The sequence below is a fragment of the Moschus berezovskii genome, chromosome 11 (assembly GCF_049115385.1).
Source record: "Moschus berezovskii isolate FMDL1 chromosome 11, NW_MosBer_1.0, whole genome shotgun sequence".
Taxonomy (NCBI): domain Eukaryota; kingdom Metazoa; phylum Chordata; class Mammalia; order Artiodactyla; family Moschidae; genus Moschus; species Moschus berezovskii.
Genome location: NC_142470.1, coordinates 34,326,102 through 34,345,125, shown reverse-complemented (window position 1 = coordinate 34,345,125; position 19,024 = coordinate 34,326,102). Strand labels below are relative to the sequence as shown.

The following is a 19,024-nucleotide window of genomic DNA, read 5'->3' as shown; positions in this document are numbered from 1 at the left end:
TTGTGAATTATATAGCATTTGTCTCCAAAAAACCTTACCTATTATCTCAATTTTAAATATTGGGAGATGAAGACTCTGGGTTCAAGCAACTCACTAAGGTTTAAGATCAACCACTGGCGAGGCCAGACCATGAACCCAGGCCATCTGCACCCAAATCCTGTGCTCCTCCCACACCATGGCACTGAGGCAGCGAGACTGACTTGATTTTGCACAGTGCTAGTGCAGGATGGGGCTGCTCTGGTTGGTAGAGAATCTGCCTGCAATGCGGGAGACCTGGGTTCGATCCCTGGGTTGGGAAGATCCCCTGGAAGATGGCATGGCAACCCCCTCCAGTATTCTTGCCTGGAGAATCCCACGGACAGAGGAGCCTGGTGGGCTAAGAGTCGGACACAGCTGAGCAACTAAGCACAGCACAGCACAGTGCAGGATGACTTGCCCCGATTTCGGCTCCTGACCATTAGGAGAAAGGAAAGGAAATGTCAAAGGTTTTCTACTTTATATTTCTCTTTCCAAGCTACTGCAGCATTGCTCACTCAGCAAGGGTTTATTGACCATTTCTGTAATGTGCTAATCTCTCCACGAGGCACCATGAGGACACAGGATGATTTTAAGTCATGGGTCTTCTCCTCAAGGAGCCTTTGTTTGGTTGAAGAAATAAGAGTAACTCATAAAACAGCATAAGATTCCACAAACCAGAATATATGAAGCACTAACTTGTGCGAGTGCATTTGGCTTTTAAGTGCTCCAGGAGAGTGTAGAGGATGAGGATGAGAGGGGCCTTAGTAGTTAAATGGCTTCTGGGGGAAAGTGGCACCAAATTTAAGACTTTAAAGATGGTGGGATGTTAGAAGTGAAGAGAAAATGGAAAATTCGGGACACGGGAAACATGTTTACAGTTACTTTCCTTTGAAAAATGAGCATGAGACCAATGATCAAATCTTAGAGGAATGTTACAGGATGCGATCAAGAGAGGAAATGGGAGAGGCAGGTGGCGTCCCTGGTGCCAAGGGAGCGACCAGTTTCGATGAGGAGGTTACCTGCCCTGTTTAATGAAGTTACCAGACCTTGGATGGAGACGTGGTCATTAGATTGTGCAAGGAGAAATGATGAAACTCTGAGTTGTTCTGCTGGAGTGTGAGGACTGAATCTCAACCTGAAGACAATTATGGAGCCCCAGATTATTTGCTGAGAGGATGTGGAGGAGAGAAATCAGGGGTTTGTCACCAAGGCCGGTGGGTCTGCTGTGGCATGGCAGGTGGACTTGATAGAGAGTGACAGCTTGTGAGGTGAATACCTTGCTTCTTTCAGTAAAATTTGGAAAATTCACATCCTATCCTTAAATTCTAGGTTGTATCTGTCTAAGGAGGCTCATGAGTGCAATCTCATGGTCTTTCTAAAGTTTTACATGGTATCATGAAAGAAATGAGGGAATGAACATGAAATTCAATATAATAATGTCTTAACTAAGTTGAACGTTTGGAGAATGTTTTAAATATGAATATACTGTTCTGTTTAACTGTGGTTAACCAAACCCTCTTTTGGGCTTTAGTTTTGAAAATTACTCTATTAAAGCAGGGTTACTAAGGATTTTCAGAGCCTCCGATTCACTTACTCACTGATCACCGTTTGTGGAGTGTGTGTTCCAGGCACTGAGCCTGGCATAAGGCCTATAGAAAGGAAGGGGACCTACTCTGTGTCCTTGAGGATTTCATAGACTAGTCTGGGAGCTAGACAAGTGGACGAAATAACCAAAGGGCGACACATTACACTACAACCCCAGATGCAGGAAGGGCATGCTGCTGGAGTAACTCTGCTGTCTGGGTCAGGGAAGGCTTCTAGAAAAAGCATAGTTTGGGTGGGGTCTTGAAGAAGCAGCTTATCAAGCAAACAAGAGTCAAGACAACAGAAGAACAGACTGGGAGGAGGGAGCGGATTTTGAGTAGTTTACCCCAAAACGTGTGCTGGAGGCAGAAGAGGATGTGGTTAGTGGTAGAAGCTACAAGCAAGAGCTCCATTAGAGAACTGGGAGTTATTCCATCCTGGGAGAAGCTCATCAAGGGATATTTTCCCCCCATGTATACAAGATATTTGCAACAATGCAAAAATACCCTAACACTACTATAGTTAAAATAGTTGAGCATCATTTCCAAATCAAAAATACAGCAAATGAAACTAAAGTACTTAGAAGCTGAATTAAATGTATAACTCATGGAGCGTTAGCTTGTATTATCTTTTCTGGCAAACACTGAAGAGATTTCCAAGTGCTCCTTGTAGAAATCAAGTGTCCCTCCAAATTTTTGCTAACTCTTTATTTTGAAATGATTTTAGACTCACAGCTGCAAAATAGGACAAAGAATTCCCATGTATCCTTGTCCAGCTTCCCCAATAACATCTTACATAACAATTGTTAAGGCCAGGAAATTGACGTTGGTACATTATTTACTGAGTTACAGACCTTATTTGGATTTCACGAGTTTTTACACACCATCTTATTTTGCTGCTGTTGTTGTACAGTCTAAGATATGTTATCACATGTATAGATTCATGTCCTAAGGACACAGACTGTTCCATAACCTCAAAGAAACTCCCTCATAGCCATGCCCTCCTCCTACTCTGATCCCTGGCAACCAGAGATGTGCTTTCTATCACTATAATTCTATAATTTAAAGAATGTTATAAAAATGGGGGCTTCCCTGGTATCTCAGCTGGTAAAGAATCTGCCTGCAATGCAAGAGACCTTGTTTTGATTCCTGGGTCAGGAAGATCTGCTGGAGAAGCGACAGGCTACCCACTCTAGTATTTTTGGGCTTCCCTGGTGGCTCAGCTGGTAAAAATTCTGTCTGTAATGCGGGAGACCTAGGTTTGATCCCTGGGTTGGGAAGAACCCCTGGAGAAGGGAGTACTTCTGGTACCACTGGAGTGGCTACCTACTCCAATACTCCAGTGTTATGGCCTGGAGAATTCCATGGACTGTATAGTCCATGGGATCGCAAAGTATGGTCCAAGTACATTGCTGAATAATGGTGCAAGTGCGGACATACCAGTTTATCCATTCACCTACTGAAGGACATCTGGGTTGTTTCCAGTTTTGGATGATTATAAAAAACCCTATGAGAACCTTCCTCAGCCTTTTCTTGCTTTGTTTATGACAGTCTAGCTTTGGCAGTTCAGTTCAGTCACTCAGTCATGTCCGACTCTTTACGACCCCATGAACCGCAGAACGCCAGGCCTCCCTGTCCATCACCAACTCCCGGAGTTTACCCAAACCCATGTCCATTGAGTCAGTGATGCCATCCAACCATCTCATCCTCTGTCGTCTCCTTCTCCTCCTGCCCTCAATCTTTCCCAGCATCAGGGTCTTTTCAGATGAGTCAGCTCTTTGTATCAGGTGGCCAAAGGATTGGAGTTTCAGCTTCAACATCAGTCCTTCCAATGAACACCCAGGACTGATCTCCTTTAGGATGAACTGGTTGGATCTCCTTGCAGTCCAAGGGACTTTCAAGAGCCTTCTCCAACACCACAGTTCAAAAGCATCAATTCTTTGGTGCTCAGTTTTCTTTATAGTCCAACTCTCACATCTATACACAACTACTGGAAAAACCATAGCCTTGACTAGATGGATCTTTGCTGACAAAGGAATGTCTCTGCTTTTTAATATGCTGTCTAGGTTGGTCATAACTTTCCTTCCAAGGAGTAAGTATCTTTTTATTTCATGGCTGCAGTCACCATCTGAAGTGATTTTGGAGCTCAAAAAAATAAAGTCTGACACTGTTTCCACTGTTTCCCCATCTATTTCCCATGAAGTGATGGGACCAGATGCCATGATCTTAGTTTTCTAAATGTTGAGCTTCAAGTCAACTTTTTCACTCTCCTCTTTCACTTTCATCAAGAGGCTCTTTAGTTCTTCTTCACTTTCTGCCATAAGGGTGGTATCATCTGCCTATCTGAGATTATTGATATTTCTCCTGGCAATCTTGATTCCAGCTTGTGCTTCTTCCAGCCCAGCGTTCCTCATGATGTACTCTGCATATAAGTTAAATAAGCAGGGTGACAATATACAACCTTGACGTACTCCTTTTCTTATTTGGAACCAGTCTGTTGTTCCATGTCCAGTTCTAACTGTTGCTTCCTGACCTGCAAACAGGTTTCTGCTTTGGCAGAGATTGCTCCAAACTTTTCTGTCCTCTGGAGCTAGAAATCTGACTGGGTTTTGTAGGTGGGAGACCTAGGCAATAAGCTGGGGAGGAGCTGAGAAGACACAAGTATATAAGCAACTCTTTGGACTGACTATTCCAAAAATTATGGGTTTGTCTCAGTTTAAACCTAAGTTTGTGCCCCTCAAGGCCAGGCTCCTACTTCTTACATGCATTTATACCATAACCCAAGTCTGTGAACTCATCTTTCTAGATGCATGATTTCAGCAAGGATACTTGGGGATCACAGTGGCAGTTCAGGCAGCCTTTAATTTGAGCAAAATTGAGAGGAGCTTTAAAACAAAAGGGAAACAAAGCTTCAAACATCCAATTGATTGCAGGATCACTGGAGCTGAATCCATTAAGGTTCAGAAAGACCTGTCTAAATTTCTACCCAACTTGCACAAAATCTTCTTAAATCAGAAGCCAAGGAAAGACTAAAAACAGTCAAAAGCCTAACAGAGAAAGGACTCATCATATCTTGAACAAGTAAGTCTTCTTAATACCCAATGTGTGGGGATACAGATTTACTCACGACCTTGGGGTCATAAATAGGATAGTCATTTCCTGACCAGAACCAAATACTCTTTCTTTTATCTCTAGTGCCTCCTGAGGTTGCATATTTTACAGTCACAGATTCATGTTCTGCTTTCTTAGTGTTCCTTTAGGTCAAAACAGTCAATATTTGTTTGCCTCTTTTGGGGAAAATCAACAATTTACCTGGACTGTTATACTTAAAAGATTTACTGAGGCTATTCCTACTTTTCACAAGTCCCCAAACATAACCTCAAGGATCTTAAATTTCCCTGTGATTCTTCATGTGGTTGACCTTTTATTGTAACCCAATGATGAGAAAAGCTCTAAGACTGATTCTAGCTAGCTATTGTTTTCTTTCAGAAAGGGCATAAGGTGTTTTGTGTGTGTGTGTGTGTGTGTGTGTGTGTGTGTGTGTGTGTGGCGGCCCCATGTGACATGTGGGATCTTAGTTCTCTGACCAGGGCATAAGGTAGTGTGTGTGTGTGTGTGTGTGTGTGTGTGTGTGTGGCGGCCCCATGTGACATGTGGGATCTTAGTTCTCTGACCAGGGCATAAGGTGTTGTGTGTGTGTGTGTGTGTGTGTGCGCACGCATGTGACATGTGGGACATAAGGTGGTGTGTGTGTGTGTGTGGCGGCCCCATGTGACATGTGGGATCTTAGTTCTCTGACCAGGGATTGAACCCATGCCCCCTGCAGTGGAAGCACAGAGTCTTAACCACTGGACTGCCAGGGAAGTCTCAAAGTGCATATGGTTTTTAAAGAGAAGTTACAATTTTGTCAAAGTTCATTGTGCAGGCATGATTTATCCCAGGAAGGTAAATTCTTTACTTCTGATTACAGGCTATTTAGAATGTTCCAACTTTTCTGAAATCATCACACTTACCACTTAACCATGTCCTTGGTATGCAAGTCCCTTCCTTGGAAATCTCAATATGAAGAGGCCTTTTGTGAGTTAAATTAGCCCTTCAGCAGATTCCCACTCTGGGCTCACCTAATTATCATAAACATTTCTGTCTGTGTTTGTGAGATCTGGACAAACTGTTGGTGTTATGAGTCACTTTCACGGGACTCATCAGACATCAAGTCTACCGCAGACTCTCTTGACTGTGGCAAGGCCTGCCTACTCAGCTCTCTTAAGGGAATTAGCCCTAGTGGCTAAGCTAGTGGGGGCTTTTGTCCACTTGGTTTCAGGGTGTCCTTTAAATCTGATGATCCTTCATGCTGTGCAGTGTTCACAGCTCACTGAAAATACACGTGTCTCAGCAGGCAGGTCCAACCCCAGGGAAATCCTATTATGTTCTCTCCCACACACTTCGATTCACTGTGGAATTTCTTAGAATTTTGCTGCTCTACTTCTACATGTCTTGTTCTCAACAAGGTCATTTTGGTCTATTGGTTTCTGCTCTAGGAAAAAGAGACTGCTGGATAATTTAAGGAGGAGAAAACCTGGATCTCGATTTAAGAACCAAAACTTTGGCCACTCAAGGGGAGGCAGGGTTGCTTTCTGTAACGCCAAAGGTCTTTTTTAGACCTCACGTGTACATAAACATTCTCTTCCTTTCTTTCCCCTCATGGTGGTAATAACTGAAAGCAGCTTGTCCTCAGGGGGACTCAGAGAACTCAGTGGCCTTAGGACAGTGCTTCTCACACTCTGCGTGCCACCTCTCTGGAGGTCAAGGTAAGGTCATGACGGGACTATCTAAATAGAATCCTTATCATTTCCTTCCTGGAATCACGATTCTGAAGGTTTCTTTCTCTTAGTCCGGATGGCAGTAGTGTGTGTGGTGGTGGGGCCTGGTCTCACTGAGCACAGACTCACTTGGGTTCATCAGTCATTTATTTGTTCACACACGAATCTCTGCTTCCATGTATGAGTACTGAAGCACCTACTGTGTGCAGAGATGACCTGGCCAGAGGAATCCTTCTTTCAGCCCTAGATGACTTCTCATTTGAGGAGGAGGGCTGAAAGCAGTCGTTAACTGCTGACTAGTTAATAACTATCTCGAAGGGATGCACAGGGATAAGTCACTTTTCTGGCTGCCTCCCTAGGAAACTGCAGCATGTCCCCAAAGCAACTTCATATGATTAAAATCCCCCCTCCACCACCAACAGGCAGAATCTACCAATTCTGTCTTCTCAGCCTTCTCTCTGTTACAGATGATGAAATAGGTCTGGAAGGCCACCTCCCCTGAGGTACCTCACGATGTGGGGGTATGGGGAGGGCTGTTTCAAAAGAGGCCAGACCCCAGAAGCACCTCAGTCCCATGCAAGCCAGGATGGCCTTGACTTAGACATAAGATGGGACAAATGATGACTCTGCAGTGGCAGAAAGGACTTTCAAAATAAAGGGAGATGAATGAGGCATGTGCCCAACATCACAAGTCCTCTGGAGGGTTTGTCAGGACAGGGACCTGCATCTGCCACCTGAAGCACAGGAAGCCCTGCAGACCTGCACCCCCGGGCAAGGGCTGGCTGAGGTTCTCAGCATCCCTGCTCTGGGCTCCCAGAGACTGTGGGCGCTTCAGTCTGGTCCGGGCTAGTGCAAAGTTAAATCCACGTGATGGGCCTAGGATAACAGCTCAGTGACAAACAAAAACCTGCTGTTGTGAGTGCAGGGGACTGTACTCCATTAAACACGGTTGGTGAGAGTAGAATTCAGTACAATCTCTTTGAAGGGCAATTTGGCCAAAAAATGGTATTAAAAGCCTTCACATTTTTTGTATACTTTTCCACCTTAATTCTACTTACAGAATTAAGGAATTTTACACTAAAGCAATAATTATGGGTATACATAAAGCTTTTATGGTCTTCTCTGGTGGCTCAGACAGTAAAGAATCCGCCTGCAATGTGGGAGACCTGGGTTCGATTCCTGGGTTGGGAAGATCCCCTGGAGGAGGGCATGGCAACCCACTCCAGTATTCTTGCCTAGAGAATCCCCATGGACAGAGGAGTCTGGCGGGCCATGGTCACAGGGTTGCAAAGAGAGTTGGACATAACAGAGTGATTAAGCACAGCACATAAAGCTTTTATAATAAAGAAAAACTGGAAACAAGTGAAATGATCAATAACAATGAATTGTTAAACAAATCATGGTACATCTACACTATGCAGCTGCTTAGGACAATGATGCTGTAAAAGAATATGTAGTGACTCTTTGGGATCGCTCACTGGCTGCCTTAGTATCCACTCCCGACACCCTTTTCCTTGCCTTTCTCCACTAGAGAGGCCAGAAAAATGAAATACTTGTTTCCCAGCCTCTCCTACAACTAAGAGCCTCCTTGAGACATGAGGTAACAGTCAACAGGCTACTGAGCTAGGCTGTCCTTGATGACATCCTTGAACTGTTCTCCCAGCCTGGACCTCCTACTTTCAGACTCTTGTCATATGAGGAACATATTCCTATTATTTGTTTAAGACACTTTTGGTTTGGTTTAGGATTTGCTGTTACCTGTACCCAGACATAATCACAACTGAAGAAGTATACCCACAGGCATAGAAGAATAACATGAGGGTGTATTCTAAAATAATAATTGTGGTTCTGTCTCATTGTGGGGTTATAGGGGATTTTGATTTTCTTCTTTGGGTTTATCTGGATTTTCTAAATTTTTTACAACAAACATGGATAATTCCTGTGGCAAAGAAAAAGCTCGATAAATATATACATATATTAAAAAAAACAGGGTAGAGAAGTAATGGAAGATACTTGTGGTCAGGCAGCAAGAAGCCTTTGACAATAGCTGCCAAAATAACAATTTTACAGCTTCTATTACTGTCTGGGTGGTTCAGGCTTCCTGAAGTGGTGGTTCTTACCCTTTCTTGCTGGTTTCTCTGGTTTTGAAAGGTCCCCATTGGGTTCTAATCAGGCTTGCTGAGGCCCACCTCCAGCAGCAGGGCACCATCCTCAGGGACAGCCCACGAGGCCACAAGGGCTCTGAGCACTTTCAACGCATCTTTCTCTCCTCTTCACTGAGGGGCTTGCTTCCCATCCCCTAACCCCATCTCAATTCCTGCTCTCCCCTAAGCTTCTTGGCAGAATCAAATGAGACAACTTATCTAAAAGTACTTTGTACAGTATAAAGTGTAACAAAGTGTAAGTTATTTTTCTTATCTCTGTCCTTTCTGCCTCTTCTCCCTCCCTATTTTCACTCTTTCCTTTCTCTTCTTCCCTTGTTCCTTTTTCCATTCCCTCCCCCTGCCATGGTATAACAAGGACACAAGGAGCCTGCATGGCCTTGAACCTGTACTTCTGTCATATTTCACATGACCCTGTCCTGTACTTATTGCTTACAGGCTTCTTGCCCTTGCTCAGCAGTGAGCTCCTTGAGCAGGAACCATGTATTTCGACCCCAAGAACCTTCTAACACCTGGCTCACAGTACACTTCTGGAAAATGTTTGCCTGATATCACTGAAGTACATTTTGAAGATTGTTTTGTTATCTGGATAAAGCACAAACACTCACACAGTAATATCAGTGTCAAATCAGTCTTCCATCTAAGTAAGTAGAAATGTGTTACCTGCATCTAAAAAATTAAAGTCTCACAGAGTATTTTTAAGAACTGAGAATTGAGAAGATTAGCAGGTTAGAAAAACTTTTTTTTTCTTCCAAACTGCAGTATTGATAAATGTATTTAAAACTGAAATGGAAACATTAATGATAACGTGGAAACAAACATTTCATGGTAAAATATTATAACTAATTTATAGTTTAAATCTGTTATACACTAAAATGCCAAAAAAAAAAAAACCACACAAAAAAACTGCAAGGATCCATGAAATGCCACATTAAAAGAACATGTATTTGAATCCAATCCAGCGTCTCCCATTCTGGCCAAATTATCAAACCATTTATTTTTTCTCATCCATCTCATCCTTTCCAGTCTCTCTGACATCATCATTGTCCAAACTGTGACTCTGTGACTTGATGGTATTCCTGCCTTTAGTCTCCTTTAAACTTTTTCACCCCTCATTGCGGGACAAACTTTCTAAAAACATCGCTTTAATCACCCACTGCGCCATGTGTGCTAAGTGAAGACAGTCATGTCTGACTCTTTCTGACCCTATGGACTGTAGCCCGGCAGGCTCCCCTGTCTATGGGAGTCTCCAGGTAAGAATCCTGGAGTGGGATGCCATGCCCTCCTCCAGGGGACCTTCCCCACCCAGGGATCGAACCTACATCTCTTATGTATCCTGCACTGGCAGGCAGGTTCTTGACCACTAGTGCCACCTGGGAAGCTCTTTAATCCTCCCACCCCCTGTTAAACTTTCAGGGGACCTTCACAGCTATGCATATTCTATAGCAATAAAAACCAGACTTCTTGGGCTGGTGCTCACAATTCCACTCCACTCCCTCCCTCCCATTCTTTCCTTTGGATTCTCCATTCCTTAGACTCTCAGCCTCACACTGGTGCTCTCTTCCCACCAATCTCCCTTATACTGAAGCCCTGCTAGCCCTGATTGTACCTGGATGCCTTCTTCCTTTTAAGGTGAGGCTCATGTTCTGCCACTTCCTTGACCACGGCCAAGAGAGTCAAAATCCCAGATTGCTGTGATGGAATAATGGCCAAGAGGCTAAACCACTGAAAATACACGTGAGGTTCTGCATTTGGATCTTAAAAAACACATGGAAAGAAATGATGTGGTGCAGGGGACATAAGGATCTGCAAACATGTAAGGGGTTTGAACTGATGGCAGCTCCGTGTGAGTTGCTACCGTGCTGGGACTGACAAAAGGCAATGGTGGCAGAGGCTGGGGAAGAGGATCCCACTGACTGAGCCCATCTTGGCCCTGACCCTACTGTGTACCTCACTTACTCCTCACAACATGGAGAGTATGACTGGGCTGAGGGTACCATCAGCTCCATTTTTTGAGCTTCATATACACTACTTTGCAGACTACCATTGAAGTAACCCCTGATTTGATGTCTCCCATTGCCCTCTAGCACATCCCCCATGATTGACACCCATCTGCCTCTCCAGCCTCCCACCACCACACCCCCTTCCCATACCATGTTCCAGCTCTAAGGCACTGTACCAGGCCGAGTCAGACTTCAGTGCTATTCGTTCATACTTCTGTTGGAAATGCCTTCCCTTCCTTGTCACTGATCTCTACTTGGAAAGTGTCAGCCTAACCTCCAGATTCATCTGAAGTGTCAGTTCCCTGATTCTCACCCTCTTCTGCTGGCTGAGTTAGGTTGGCCTTCTAGGAGTTTCTCTAATACATGTTGGTGCACTTCTAACACAGACAGTACTTTTCTTTTCCTTCCACTTCACCATGACCTTTTTGAGGGCTGGGATTAAGTCTCTGTATCCCTATTGTCTTGTGTGGCACCCACCACACGGTATGTTCTTAGATGTTAGCACAACTACACTGAGGCTCGGAGAGCTTAAGTAGCTTGCCCAAGGTAACAGAGCTGGTAAGAACAGAACTGGTTTGAAGCCAGATACCTGATTATAAAGTCCTTCTTCTAGGATGAAAAAAGTGATACTATTGCTCCCCTCTGGGCTTATCAGAACACACCTGGAATACTGAATTCAGTTTCAGGAAGCAAACTTTTAGAATAACATTCATGAGCAGGGGTAGGTTTGAAGGAGAGTGACCACTGTAGTGGATGCACTGAATATACTCAAATCCAGGTCACGTGAAGTCTGATGGAGAAACTAGGGGTTTAGAAATGGAAGAAAAACTCAGACTGATCCTAGAACCTTCTGTAACGACCTGAAGAGTTACCAGGGAAAGAGTAAGAATTAGACTTCTCTGTGGGTACAAGGTATGTAATTCTGACCAAAGTGTTGGAGGTACAAAAAGATAGATTTTCACCAATTGAAAAAAAAAATTCCAGTGGAGCTAAAGGCAGCATAGCTTTTCCAGGAAGGGGTAAAGTCCCATCACGGCAAGTTCTGATGCTGGATAATACCCTCTGGGGATGTCCTAGTGGGGCCAAGAACCAGACTGAAGGCTGGACTAGGTGAGTTTTACTTTCAGGTGACCTCTTAAGATCCTTTCCAATAGATTATGACTGTATTACGCTGTCTTCTGTGACCTCTCCAGCCTTTGGCAAGCCCTTTACCCCTCTATATTGAAGGAATTTTATGAATTTACATAGTTCACTTGGTGATTAAGTATATATGTGGCCTGCCACACAGCATTTAAGGTATCAATCTATCCTTTATATTGTCATTTAGCTTATCCACAATATCTTTCCAAATAGATATGTGCCTTGAAGTCAGGGATCACATATCATGTAATATACACCTTGGGCCCCACATATCTATCCTTGTTCAAGAAAGAATAAAAGTGTTTTAAATGCTCACTTTACAACTTCATCTGCTAAAGGGTTTGAACTTTTTTCCTGAAAATTCACTGGAAAGTAAGAACTAATTCTTCACTACTTTTTTCCAGGTATTTAAACAAAATAATTATTCATTTTGGCCATGCTGGGTCTCTGTTGCTGTGTGGGCTTTTCTTCAGTTGCAGGGAGCAGAGGCTACTCTCTACTTGCAGTGCCTGGGCTTCTCATTGCTGTGGCTTCTCTTGTTGCGGAGCAGGGACTCTAGGGTGTGCAGGCTTCAGTAGTTGTGGCTGCCAGGCTCTATAGTGCAGGCTCAATAGTTGTGGTACAGGGGTTAGTTGTTCTGTGGCATGTGGTATTTTCCCAGACCAGGTATTGAACCTGAGTCTCCTGCACTGACAGGTGGATTCTTTACCACTGAACCACCAGGGAAGCCCCTCTTCCAGGTATTAATATTTTCTGTACCTCAGGTGAAAAGCTGAAAATGGAAACATTATACGAAGTGGTCTCTGCTAGTTAGGGAAACTTCAGTCTCTATTTCTTATGGTTGCCCAAGGACCCCAGAGGCAGGAGCTCCACTTTTGAACCCACCAGTTGCCAAGAAGTCCAAACACTCTGATAAGGATAACTGAAGGACTAGACATGATGGGCGGGGCTTCCCTGGTGGCTCAGAGGTTAAAGCGTCTGCCTCCAACGCGGGAGACCTGGGTTCAGTCCCTGGGTCGGGAAGATCCCCTGGAGAAGGAAACGGTAACCCACTCCAGTATTCTTGCCTGGAGAATCCCGTGGACGGAGAAGCCTGGTAGGCTACAGCCCACGGGGTCGCAAAGAGTCGGACACGACTGAGCGGCGGAACGGAACGGAACAGAAGACATGATGGGTAGGCATGAGTGGGCCAGGCACACTGAAGACACAACCCTTCCATCCGCTGTCTTCCCATTGTCCTATACAGCCCACACATCAGGGGTCTTCAAACAGGGAAGGCTCAGCAGTGTCTCACAGACAGAACTTTCCCAACACACACACCCCTCTCTAGAAAAAGGCTTGGTATGTGGAAAAGCTCCCCAAGTGATTCTTATTTGTCTCTCAACCTGTGTGAGAACCACGTTTTCCTCCTGACACCATCATTAACCCCATCATTCCTCCTCCATTTATTTTTCATTTATCTCTTTAGATCAGTACAAACTCACAGATTATTTTATTCAAAGGGCTATGATACATTACTATCATTTATTCTGATGCTCAAACTGTGCCAGTATTGGCCACTGTGAGCCCCCTTCAGCTGGCTTCTCTTTCTTCTACGACACATCCCCATCATTCCTGGAGAAGTTCCTTAGTTCCTGGTGGTAAAAAATGCTCAAGGCTCAACTTGCACTTCTCATGCCTCCATCTTGCAAGAAGTCATTTTTCTAAGGATTCCTGGTCCTCTAAGGGGAGAGTAAAAATCTCTTTTGAAGACTTAAGCATCATATTAATACTTATGATAAAAGAGGACTGAAGTCAAGAAAGCACAAGAAAGAGCCCCCTCTGTGATTATGACTAATAAACAGGGGTCAGCACTTAAGAGCGAGAGCTCCTTTTTTTTTCTTTCAAACAAAGCTTTATTGGAAGACAACCACACTCACTCAACTGTACACCCTACAAAGTGTAAAATACGTACCTCTGGCCTTTACAGAAACTATCTATTAATCCCTGCTAACATGTATCTGCACATTACAGATAGGATTACCTAGCATGAGGAATAGTGTGGCTTGGAAATACGTAAATAAGACTAATACATTTCCTTAGAGGTCACAAGGCAGCACTTTTAACAATGCAAAAGTCACAAACTTAGAAAAACTGCCACATGTCATGTAGAATCTGGTTGAAAACGTAATTATAAACACAGGGCTGGTTATTGCGGAATCTGAAAAAAAGATGACTGGAAAATAAAACTATGTTACTGCAATTTCAACATTATCCAAGGAGTGGAACTCTGTTTAGTTGGCATTGGCATTCTGGTCACTAGGACAGTGTCTCTTCTGGCAGAGAGGGGAGAGTTAATCAAGCTTGACCACAGTGTGGATGATACACCTTTTCTTAACATTGTGCAACTGTACTTGCTCTGATTTCACATTCACAAAGCAAGTTCTGATTATTTTTCTGATTTTCAAGGTATCATGACATAGGGAAGAAGTGTTATCCCTTGCTATATTAAATTTACTTTCTGGTACAAATGTGCCTGAGCAAGTAAATACAAATCACTTTTCTTGGGACTCAGTGACCTTAAGGAGAGCTGATCTTTATTTATTTGTTTTAATAATCGGAGGACAATTGCTTTACAATGTGGTGTTGGGTTTCTTCCATACAACAATGCAAATCAGCCATAAGCATATCTTCCCTCTTGAGCCTTCCTCCCACCCTCCCCCCATCCCACCTCTGTAAGTCATCACAGAGCACTGGGCTGGGCTGCCTTTGTCATATAGCAAGGGAGAGCTGATCTTTAAAGTATCAGACATAAGGACCTGAGAGACTAGATCCCAAACTGTGTCAGTCCCCTTAGGACAAGGCACAAAACAGTCAAAACAGATTGTCACAACATTTCTTTCAAAGTGGGCAGATGTAGGCAATTTCCTGGTGGTCCAGTGGTTAGGAAGCTGAGCTTTCACTGCTGAGGGCCTGGGTTCAATCCCTAGCCAGGGAACTAAGATCCCACAAGTTGTGTGGTACAGCAAAAAACAAACAAAAAAAGCCCCAAAAAACAAAAAAATGAAATGAGCAGATGCAAAAGTCTGCTGAAATGTTGGACAGCTCCTACCTGTAAAAATTAGGGCTCAAGCCAAATTCTGGGGTATCCTGGAAGCATTCCTTAAAGTCAGTGTTCTCAATAAGTCTCTGTCTTGTGGGAGAAGCTTATCCTCTACTTAGGAGAACATGGTTCTTAAGGTGTCCATTATAGTTCTGGCTTTCCTGCTAAGCATGAACTTTCAGACCCAACCAGTGGCCAAGACCAAGCTGGGCCTATACTAGTAGGATAAAAGACCAGAACTACCTTATTTCCTAAACCTAGCAAGCATCAGTGGAGAAGGCAATGGCACCCCACTCCTTTCTCTGTGAAATGATTAAGTGTTGTCTATGGCTCCAGTACTCTTGCCTGGAAAATCCCATGGACAGAGAAGCCTGGTGGGCTGCAGTCCACGGGGTCACGAAGAGTCGGACAAGACTGAGCGATTTCACTTTCACTTTTCACTTTCATGCACTGGAGAAGGAAATAGCAACCCACTCCAGTGTTCTTGCCTGGAGAATCCCAGGGATGGGGGAGCCTGGTGGGCTGCCGTCTATGGGGTCGCACAGAGTCGGACACGACTGAAGTGACTTAGCAGTAGCAGCAGCAAGCATCAGTGTTGGTAAGGCTGAGAAGGGGGCAGAGGGCTCAGCAGCTCAGATTCCCTGCCATGTCACTGGGAATGACATGGCAGGGAATCATACCCATATGCACCAAGTGATTATAGCAGAGTAGGTTAAAACTACAGCATGAATTTGGGGGCAAGGGCAATGGCTCACATTTGTATTTTTAATTCTAAAGCATGGCTCAAAATAAGTGCCATTGTCTTTTGAGTGACCTGTTTTCTCTTCCCCTCAAACAATCCATCCATAATTTCTAGAATAGGTTAGTACTGAAAAAAATCTGAGAACATTACTCAGTGAGAATGAGCGTCCTGCTTTCCATAAAATAGGACTTCGAAATCACTTTCTGGACAAAATGTATTGCTGTAGCTTTTAGATATAAATATGGACATGTCTCATTTATTCTTCTCCCTTAATTATAAAACGAGTAACAGCTTCTGATTTCCACAAATCATGAGATTAAACAACTATACACATCCAGTTTCTTATAGGAAGCTGGCACAAAGGAAGGATGTGTGGGTTGGTGGTGGTGGTGAAAGACAGGACATCAAGTCTCACTTGTGTGGTCCTGGGGCTGATCAACCAAGCCTTCCTAGACTCTGTTTTTGATCTTCTAAATTCAGTAAGTACATCCTGTGCACCCACCATGTGTCAGGGCCAGTGCGGGGCACTGCCGAGAGGCAGATGACTAGGATGAGGCCCCTGCCACCAAGGAGCTCACATCTGAGCGGTGGAGAGAGACCCCGCAGAATGATGACATGCACAAGGGCTATAACATCAACCGATTCTTCCCTGGTGATCCTTTGAGCAATTCTCTCAGAGTAATTACTCTCCCAGAGTAATTCTCTCTTGGTAATCACTTTAATCATTATTGAATCTGAAAAAGTAAAAAAGGTGCTATTGAAATTCAAATAATATACATGGGTATAAAATAAAAAGGTAAAGTTGCCTGGTATCAGGTATGTATATTCTTCAGATTTTTTAATATAAATACTGAAGTTAGGTATACACATATTTGTTCCATTGTTTAAAGAAAATATAAATATTCTGGGACTTCTTTTCCCTTTAAACATATCATGGTTACTTTTCCATGCAGTGCATAGAGATTCACCTCATTCTCTCGCGGTTACATAGCCTTTTGTACCTAAGAATCATTCATTTCTCTCAAAAGGTTAGGAAAAGTTTTGAGCAAATGGTGATCTGGTCTTGAAAGGCAAGCTGGAGTTCATTTCGTGGTAAGAAAAGACAAGAGATGATTCTTGTGATGCAGGAAGCGGGTGGGGACAGCCTGAGCGTGCCTGAGAGGTGTGGGGATATGCAGCATCTTTGAGGACCCTCAGCAGTCTGGTGAGGACATGGTATTCTCTGAACTTTGGTTGGCATCATAATCATCTTGAGAATTTCTTAAAATTGTAGCTCTGTTGTCTCCTACATTGAGACTCAATAGGTTTGTGACCCCTTAGTCTTTGCTCTTGCCAGGATGCTAGTCTGCCTTCCCGTCTACAACAGTGTGTATTCACACCATCCTTCATAAGATAAGCAAGGCAGACGAAGGCCCAGAAAGATTCCATGGCTGCCTAGTGGGAAAATCCTGGCATCCTTACACTTTGCTCTCACTTGGCCATTTCAATCTCAGTCTTCTCACATTCTCTCCTTCACCAACTTTTGGCTTTGTAGTTTTATATCATCTTTCATCTGAGAAGTTCAAAGTATTCCTAATGTTGACCTCATGGTTGGGCAATGGGAACAGGTAATAACCTAATTTTATAGAAGGATAAACAGAGGCACTGGGAACCTCACTTTCCTACCACGGTGAGTCAATACTGAAGCTGAGAACAGAATTCAAACCTGCCTTTTGTTCTGCTCACGATATTATTGTCCTTTCCCCTGAATTATGGATTCTGGATCACTTTTCTCATTAATCGAGGCAGAGTGTGGAAAGCATCCTGCATAGCACCCAGCTCACAGCAGAGACAAGCCATTTCTCTCTTCAAGGCAACCAAGTGGAGGCTGCCCAGAGCCTCCAGAGCTTAGTGGCCAGTGTTTCTTTATGTGCTGCTCAGTCCAATGGACCAAGAGACATACCAGGAACCACGGCACTGGCGGTCACAGCCTGGCCCCCAGCAGGTCAGCCTGCTTCAGAGGTGAGTACAGTGGTCTACAGAGAGGTGGCCCTAAGTGATGGATACCTTTTTGTCCCTTATCTTGAGCAGGGATCCAATAAGCTGCTTCTTTTTAAAGTGAAATTTTCACTAATTGGAGTCTCAGACCTTTGTGTTGTGAAGAGAGGAGCTGAAGCAGAATTAAGCCCATTTAATTATTTGCCGAGGTTCCGAGGCACTCACCATCACTTCTCATCGTGTTTCACCAGCATGTAGGGCACCTCTGTTTAATGCTTTGTCCTAGAAATGAGTGGTTAGGAACACAAACACTGCCGTCCTAACAGACTCTTCTTCTCTGATCTCTTTACTGGTTGTCAAATCTCCTTTTAAGATTCTCCAACTTTATATTCAACCATGAAAACCTTTTTCAAAATGGGCCTTGAGTGTTTTTTAGTAGATAATGTTAACGTTGAGAATTAATTATCTTCCCTCACCCTAAGTATACTTCTTTGAAGTCAGCCTTTCATCTGTAGATATGAAAGTAAATATTAATAATTAATGATTTGTCATCCTCTCCAAGTAGGAAGTTTTATTTACTTCTGAGGAAGAAATAAGTATTTCCCAGAGTCAGAGAGACAGGTAGCAGAATGGGAACTTGGCTTTCGATGGTCTTGATGTGGATTCAAGTTGACTCAAGTAATTCCATCTGCCTTCAGGAGCAACCGGGTCACTCACTCTGGAGTTCCGACACATCAAGATGGAAATATGCTTCAAATGGTGGATCTGCAGCTTCTCCCTCTCCCTTCTGACCAACACCCCTTGAACCACTTCCTTCTTTTCTGGGAGCAACTCCCACATGCCCTGTACGCTGAACTCCCCAAGCTGGCACAACGAACGTCCCCCATTACCTCTAGACCCAGTACCATGTACACTTCTGGTGACTCATCCTTTGGCTCATCTCCAAGAGGCTGTGTCTCCATAGCAACAGTTCTATGACTGATGGCTGCATGAAATGCCCTTACAGACCCATTGAGCTAGCTGGCTTGATAAGCATCAAAGGCGAATGCTGTAGGAGACACTCCTCCCCTCCAGACACACATTATCATCACCTCAAAAGCTTAAAGGGAGAACTTCACCTTGCCTACAGAGAAGGAAATGGCAACCCACTCCAGTATCCTTGCCTGGAGAATCCCAGGGACAGAGGAGCCTGGTGGGCTGCCGTCTTTGGGGTCGCACAGAGTCGGACATGACTGAAGTGACTTAGCAGCACCTTGTCTAGCTCACCTTCATACTCCATCTTAAAAGAAAACTATTTATTTATCTATTTATTACTATCATATGCCTAGAATAATCTCTTTCATCTGTAAATATGAGGGTAACACGTTCCATGTTTACTTCTGCAAAAGAAGTGTTTCCTTTGATACTGCATTTCTCACTTCAGGGAATAGCATATAATTTGAACACTCAGGGATATGGTAAACATTTCCACCATTTCTATCCACACCCCTTAGGATT

At 43.8% G+C, this 19,024-nt stretch overlaps 1 protein-coding gene across 2 annotated transcripts in view; it reads right to left on the bottom strand.

Annotated features, from left to right (window-relative positions):
* Positions 1–19,024, bottom strand: part of MAPRE3 (microtubule associated protein RP/EB family member 3) — a 56,423-nt gene that overhangs the window by 18,082 nt on the left and 19,317 nt on the right. The window lies entirely within an intron of this gene.